Below are 7501 nucleotides of genomic sequence, written 5' to 3'. Positions count from 1 at the left end.
TGCCCCCCTGTGGTCCTTTCCAACCTGACCCATCCTGTGATTCTGTGGTGTTTCAGACAGACATATCATGTATGAATGACAGTGCTCCATCTGGATTTAGACTAATCACAGAATTGTCACCCCCTGTCCATCATCCCCAAAGGATAACACTTTTTGGTTCTCTTAGTGAGATATTACCTGAGCAGGTGGATGTTCATTTAAAACGAGTTTCCAGATAGATTTGTTAACAAGCTGGAAAGACAGCCATCCCAAAAGTTACTGTAATGAAAAGCACCATTCTAGGAGCTAGTTTCCATATTGTGACATGATTTCACAACATTTTTGATGTGTTTTCATGATAATTTAGAATTTTATATATGCAGACGCTAATTCTTGTGGTCTTCATACCTTGGCAGCCTTGAGGTACTTCTACTGCAACAAATGAGAAAGCTAACTAAGCTGGTGATTGTCAAGACTAATAAAATGGCTAAGGAAAACCAAAACCTTTTGTCTGTTTGTAGGAGAAACATCTATTTCCAATAACACTTTCACATTTTAATGGAGCCAGGAGTGATTCCTTGATGGTTTTCATTAGTAAGGAACATTTTAGGATTTTACTTAAAGTGCATTTGCTAACAAGAGCACTTATTTCCTTCAAGCATTTTCTTACTTGAAAGAGAAGGAAGTAATTTTACATGTTATGAGAAGTCAAATAATGGTGAATCCTGCCTCTTCTTAAAATCTGGTAGACAGATTCAATTTAGAATAGCTATGAGACTTAAAAAAATGAGATTGATTTATTAATTTATTTTTAAGAGATAGACAAACCTAGATTCTCTGCTTTACAATTCTTCCTTCTTGGTGCCCCATACATCAATTCATTCAGTTTCTTTGCAGCTGACTAAAAATTTGAACTCTCTACTGAACATGGACTTGATGTAACTTATTTTTATTCATCACTTGAGACTCAAGCAAGATAATAATAAAATCTCTTGCTTCATCATCTCACCTATATTGAAGATTGCACCTTTTGTATATAGAAGGTTACACTGAAAATCACCTACGAAATGTAAGAATTCATTTTGTTAGAGCATCACAATGGATAGACAAGGTTGAATCAAAGGTCTGTCTAACCCCAAAATGCCAGAAGAGGTGAATAATTGAGAGAATAGTGGCAGAATAGGCATATACTGACAACTCCCCCCAATACTTTCTGTTTTCTGGAAAGCTACACACACTGCACATAGGTGATCTATATTAAATAAATCCTTGCATGCTACAAAATTGTTAGATTTCAATTCCACAAACTGGTCCAAGCAAACCTGTCTTGCTTTTTAAGCTTATTCAAGAATTTAATATTCCCTGGCCAAAGATTTGAAGGCTTAAATATGTGCTGCATGGAGGACTAATGCTTCTTCGGTTTCTTTGCATCTGAATCATTGCCATTTTTTGTCGATGTTTCCCTCAGCAAACGAAGTCTGAGAGCTTCACCATAAGGTCTGGTATACTGTTGCCTTGTGCTTATTGATAAAAAGATCTACTAACCATTTGCTTACCTAAAGCTGCACTATAAGAGAAATAGGGACTTAAACTTCAGCAAATCCTATTTAAACTAGAAACTGAACTGTCTCTATCAATAAATGATGATCTGGGTGAAGATAAAACAACTACTAGAAAATTAATATTTATTTATTATCCAAGGATACAGGCTGGTTTTATCTCTTTTCACACAAAATTACACAGTAATACATTCAGCATTTTGCTGCTTGGCTTTTCATCAGCAAATAATTTCTTATAAAACCAAGCAATGGGCCAGCTATCAGCAAAAGGCAGGCACGAAGCATCTCATTTTTTGAGACATGAAAATCTAACAGGAAAATACTGCTGCTTCCATATCTTTCCTCTGCTGCCTGGATTTAATAGTGTTGCTGTGAATATGCTTGTGGTGCTTTTGAAGGGTGCTGTGGTGGCATCAACAGATGGCTGAAAACAGAACTTGTCTTCTGTACCCCCAGGACCAGGAAGAGCAGTGGCAGCACAACACGAGCCAGTCAGACTGATGCTATGTATACTGATTATATACCATTTCTCATAATCCAGGTTTCTCTGTGTCCTTCAGTAGGACTTCTGTCTGCAAAAGTGTGGGCTTAGGATCCACTCAGACCTGGGAGGTCTACATCTAGGAGCCAGATGGCAGGTTTGAAGTAGGTGGTTGAAGAAGGACAAGGTTTATTTACTTGGATGTCTCGTATTCTGAATTACGGAGCATTATCATTCCGAGCTATGACCTTTTTTTTACTTGTTTCATGAAAGGTTGGTACTCCCCTTATAAGGATGGAAGAGGCCCTGGTGGCCTATACAACATGCGTAGGGTTAAGGTACTGCCACCTACTTCATGGCATTTATGTTTATTCTGAGGGAGTGGCATGAAGTTGTGTCAGGGGAGGTTTAGGTTGGGTATTAGAAACAGGTTCTTCACCCAGAGGGTGACTGGGCACTGGAACAGGCTCCCCAGAGAAGTGGTCACACCATCAATCCCGTCTAAGTTCAAGAAGCTTCTGGGCAATGCTCTCAGGCACATGGTGTGATTGTTGGGGATGATCCTCGTGGGTCCCTTCCTACTCAGAATATTCTGTGATTCTGTGACAAGACTCGCCTTTCAAGTTGCTGTTTGTCCAAATTCACTGGTGGTTGTTCAAAAATATTTCAGACTATCGCACTGCATAAACATGGCTATTCCAGCATTTGAGGTATAAAGACAAATTCACAGAATCCCTTACTATAGCTTACAGAAGACTTCTAAATGTGGCTGTTAAGTGTGCTGCCAGAGCTGAATCAGGATTTCTCCACAATACAGGTGAAATTCAGGTTTCGGATGTGTAGTGGTAAAATTCCCTTTTGACTTGTTCTTGCAGGTGTTACCCTCCTTCCCACAAAGCACTGGGGAAGTCCTGTAGAAAAGGAATGTAAAACAGTGCTAGCTCCCACCTCTGGGCACTCTCCTGCCTGGCACTGAGTCTGTGCTCTGGGAAGGAATACAGCAGGCACTCCTGGTCAGAGCATGGGCACAGGGAGCAGGAGTGAAGGTGCCAAAAGGGCTTCTAGTGAGCAGAGAAGCTCTGCATCTGTCTGTCACTTCTGAAGTCTCCCTATGGAGTGCACCAGGGAGTTTGCTGTGCAGTGGTAGTGCGAAGGCCATACAGATTAAGGTTCCCTCTTCCTCACTGCTGGGGCTCTGTACCATGGCATGGACTCTTTCAGTATTTCAAATCTTTTTTGGGAGTTTGTTCACTTTCCATGCATGCCAACCAGGTTAACCTCTCATTCAGGCAATAAGTCCACAGCATTGCACGAGACCAGCAGCATAAGCAACAGCTGCCTAGCTCAAACCACATTATGAAACTTCTAGGCATAAAATGATTAACACAATTTCTAAAATCTGAAGAAAATTTAGTGATGGTTGATTTCCCCAGACACTCTAGAAATACCTTTTTCTTGTTGAAGACATATATAGGTCAGTCAAGTGTTATCAGTAACTAATTTAATGAGAAAGCTAATACTTTCACTGCTTCAGTCATCAGTTTTTCTAAAGCTGACTCCATTTTCAGAAATCTGGGTTGGTTTATATATATATATATATATATATATATATAAACAAACATACAAACAAGCAGCAAGCAGCACAATCTACAGATCAGTAACCTACCTCATATTTAATCAGAAGCCTCTGTCACTCCTCCTGTAATTAACACTTTTTCTCCCATTTACTAATTCTTTAAGGATTGACCTAACATTTTACAGTTTATCATGATTCAAGAGCAGAGAACAGCCAAGCTGTTTCAAAAGCACACTGAAAGCAATTTCACTCTGTAACCCAGGCCCTCTGATCCTACTTTGACAGCATGTATTGAATCAGACTAGGAAAATGGTCTGAAATATTCTAGTCTCGCATATATTCTGAGCAAGAGAGGGGCAGAACATGACAACTGTGTGAGAGGAGAGACCTGCCCTTTCCTAAGCACTCAGGAAAACGTGCTGTCACTTAATCAGTATGGGGGTGGTGTGGCTTGGTGTTATGGACATAGTTCATACTGAATTTATAAAACTTCTCTGCCTAGTGTCTGGAAGATCTGTTACTTGTGATAAAAATCCCAGTACTGCTAGCTTGAAAGTTGCGCAGGGCTCCCTACCTACCTGCAGTCCTGCATGTAAGGAGGAAAAAAACCCATGGAGTGCATTAGAGACTTTTTTTCTTCAGTTAAAATGCCTAGCAAAAATTCTCTGTGTAAAAATGAAAAGTCACCACCTCCTGCAGTGACAGCACCTAATGGTGTAGAATGAAAAATTAATTCAAATTATACATAAGCAGTATGGCTGCCCAGGGACTTTCTGTTCTCAGCATTTCCTAACCCTTGAAGTGACCAGTCAGCGATAACGATTAGACAATGAAGCAAACACTTCTTGAAAGGACTTATTAACCACTACTATCACATAGTATGATCATGGTCTCTTCTAATCTACTTTATTATCCTATTATTCACTATGTATGTATGTTTGATCTGATGTGATGGGGGACTTTCATTTTTTTAAGGTTTTGTGGAGTAAATAATTAAATATCTAACTACAGATAAGGAAAAAATCAAGACACTGAGCAAGTTCAATGGTGAAAAATACAGAGCTGGAATGAATCCCAAGTGATTTTCATTTATTCACTGAGCTGAAACAATTTCCTTGAAAGACACTGCAGATTCAGTACACAATGGTGCTCAAGAATGACACAAGCAGCACGCTATATTTATAGTGAGCTATGAAGTATATATTATTATTATGAAGTACTATGAAACAGAAATTAGACATATTCTCTTCAAAGCTTGACAAAAGCTAAATATAATGGGGTGTCCTGACAAATAAATAAAAAAAATAAATGTATGCAACTTATAGAAAAAGGACTTTGCTATTAAGGTAAATGTTGCTGTTTATTACCTGCCACATACTGGTCTCATTTCTCCAGAGTAGCAAGCAATATGCTTCTGTTAGGAAAAACATTCATTTCAGTGGTGCAGATTTAGAAACAAAATAGTATTAATTTACATTCATTTTTAATTTGAATTTTCTGCAAAATTTAATTTTAAATTTTATTTTATTTAATATATGAGACCACACAGTTTCAAAATGCTATCCTAGGAGCTGGTCAAGTTATACAAGGTGGTATTGAAGAAAACCACTATTAAGAGCATTTTTCAGTCTCAGATCATAAAATCAAAATATAATGGCAAAAAACCATAGCTATAAATGAAACTGGATTAAAGGCATATAACCTCTAGGAAAAACTGATTAAAATCGCAAATTGTAAATCTATTGAAAGGCGAATTCTGTGCACAGAGGCGTGACTAGTTGCAGAAAGACTGAAGAACACAGACATGGCCTGTGATGGGCACACATTTATACAGAAACAGGCTGCAGTCTCCTGTTACATAGACAGCAAGGGAGATAACAATGCAAACAATGAGATTGGCAGTGCCAGGGCTATGACTGAGCAGAAAGTGGCTTGACCCAAAGAAAACCTCTGAGGAAACTGAAAAAAGTCTCTTTACAAAGACTTCTGAAAATTTTCTAAGTTCTAAAAAGCAAATGGCAAAACTTTCTAAAACATCTAAAATGACTTCTTTAAATTAAAAATTAGTAACTAGCTCTTGTAGCATTTTGTTTTTTCATTGTTACGGTAATATGTAATGGTAGTCTCCCAACCTTATTGCAATATAGGAAAAAAAATCCATCAGGATGTGGAACAACTGGAAAAGTTGTCTGATTTTGCTTTGAAAAGCCATGAGAAGTCTTTCCATTTTCCTACAAGAATCAGATGAGAACAAAGCAAATGGATGAGGGGAGCTGGTTACAGTAGAAATGCATTTATTAGATAGAAACAGAACTAGGTCAAATTGTGTGAAGTGTATGTGCTTTATAAGGGAAAACCTAAAAGTAAAGAAAGTGTGGAAAGGGATTCATTGCCTATCAAGCCTGGAGGAAGATAAAATACAAAACCAACTAAATGCCTGAAAGATTACAGTATTATCAATATTAAGAATGTGTATTAAAAAGATTAGCATAATTGACAATGATTTAATATTGTATAATTTAAAGTGTAAGGACCTGCAAAAGACGAGAAATGATAAATAGTATTGTCAAAAGAAAAAGCAATCTCTTTCTGCCTATGTTTACTTTTCAAATATGTTACATCATGACTTTTTCAATGAAACATTGAGATTTTGATTAAAGCAAGTTCTATAGTCTGTGTCTGTTTTCCATTAAAAAATCCCAACAAATTTTCACTGAAAACAATCTTAGGTTTTCATATTTACAATGAAAATTGTAGAGGCTTTTCAGAAAAAGAGCCATTTTCTGATGCAGGTAGCTTTGGACACCTCAGAAAGAGGCCTGGAAGTGCAGTCATGTCAAAATAGCTAAGACAGGAATTGAGAGAAATGAAAGCAGCTTTGGAAAGGACATTTGTGGAAACAAAGACAAATGAGTGTTTTTAAAAAATACTTTTGCTAGGCTGATTCAAATAACATTGTGAGTCTTGTGAGCCATGGAAAGCAATAAAATAACAGGACCAAACAGAGAACTGGCTTGGGAGATGGATAGAGCTCATACTCTCCACCACCCTTCCCAAAGTGATGACCCTCAGGATCCTGGGTGACCAGCTGAGGAGGAGCCATCCGCCCAGTGAAGGGCAAGTTGAGTAGCTCTACAAAGCTGTTGTAAAGCAGAACAGGCAATTAATGTAGGGAATTGCATGTACATGAGCTTCTGATTTGCTTGCCTCTGTTTGCCATAATAAGCAAGCAGTTAGGTCTCACTGCTCCATGTACCCAACGACGTGAGTTGTAAAGACAGTACTGAGAGAAAGAGATTTGCAGTTAAATTGCTTGAGCAGACTAAACACAGAAGGAACATTTTAAATTAGCTGGATTCAAATGTCAGCTCACTTCAAAAATTAGAATTAATCTGATCTATCACTGTCTTGCACGTCTGTCAGCATCAGAAAATCACTAGCTGGCAAGAAAACAAAACTGGCTGTCTGCTCTAGACCAGGACAGCAGAGCTATCAGATTTCAGGAAAGTTTTTACTTCTCTTATGAAGGAAAACTTAGGGAAAAAAAGAAATTAGCTTTACAAGAGAAAACTCTTCTACCATAATGGTAAGAAAGAAAACTCAAATAGCATATGTTATTAATAGGGAGAGAGAATAAAAACTATATTATTAATAAGAATAGTAAATATTTACTTCAAATAATTGCATTCTTGTGACTGCTGCCTGTGAAATAAATCCCTTTAATACAAACATGGAATTATTCATTATTACTCTGTGCAGTCATTACTACATTCACACTACTTTATTTTGATCCCAATCTTTATATTCCTCATGAACATCTCCCATTGAAGGCATGGGCCAGGGTAAGAAAAGCCAAGGTGCTCAGCTCCAGCGTGGACTGCAGGGCAGGTGGTTTATTCCCACACT

The 7501-nt window shown here is 37.8% G+C and overlaps 1 non-coding gene across 1 annotated transcript; it reads left to right on the top strand.

The window, feature by feature from the left end:
* The first annotated feature begins 2278 nt into the window (after positions 1–2278).
* On the top strand, positions 2279–2394 carry LOC113964672. Its single transcript, XR_003533256.1, has one exon. It is a non-coding gene; the product is annotated as a U6atac minor spliceosomal RNA (small nuclear RNA).
* The last annotated feature ends 5107 nt before the right edge of the window (positions 2395–7501 follow it).

This window comes from Neopelma chrysocephalum, unplaced genomic scaffold, assembly GCF_003984885.1.
Source record: "Neopelma chrysocephalum unplaced genomic scaffold, ASM398488v2 Primary Assembly neopelma1_42b, whole genome shotgun sequence".
In the NCBI taxonomy this organism is placed as follows: domain Eukaryota; kingdom Metazoa; phylum Chordata; class Aves; order Passeriformes; family Pipridae; genus Neopelma; species Neopelma chrysocephalum.
Note: the sequence above shows the minus strand (reverse complement) of the source record. Positions and strands in the feature narration are given on the sequence as shown.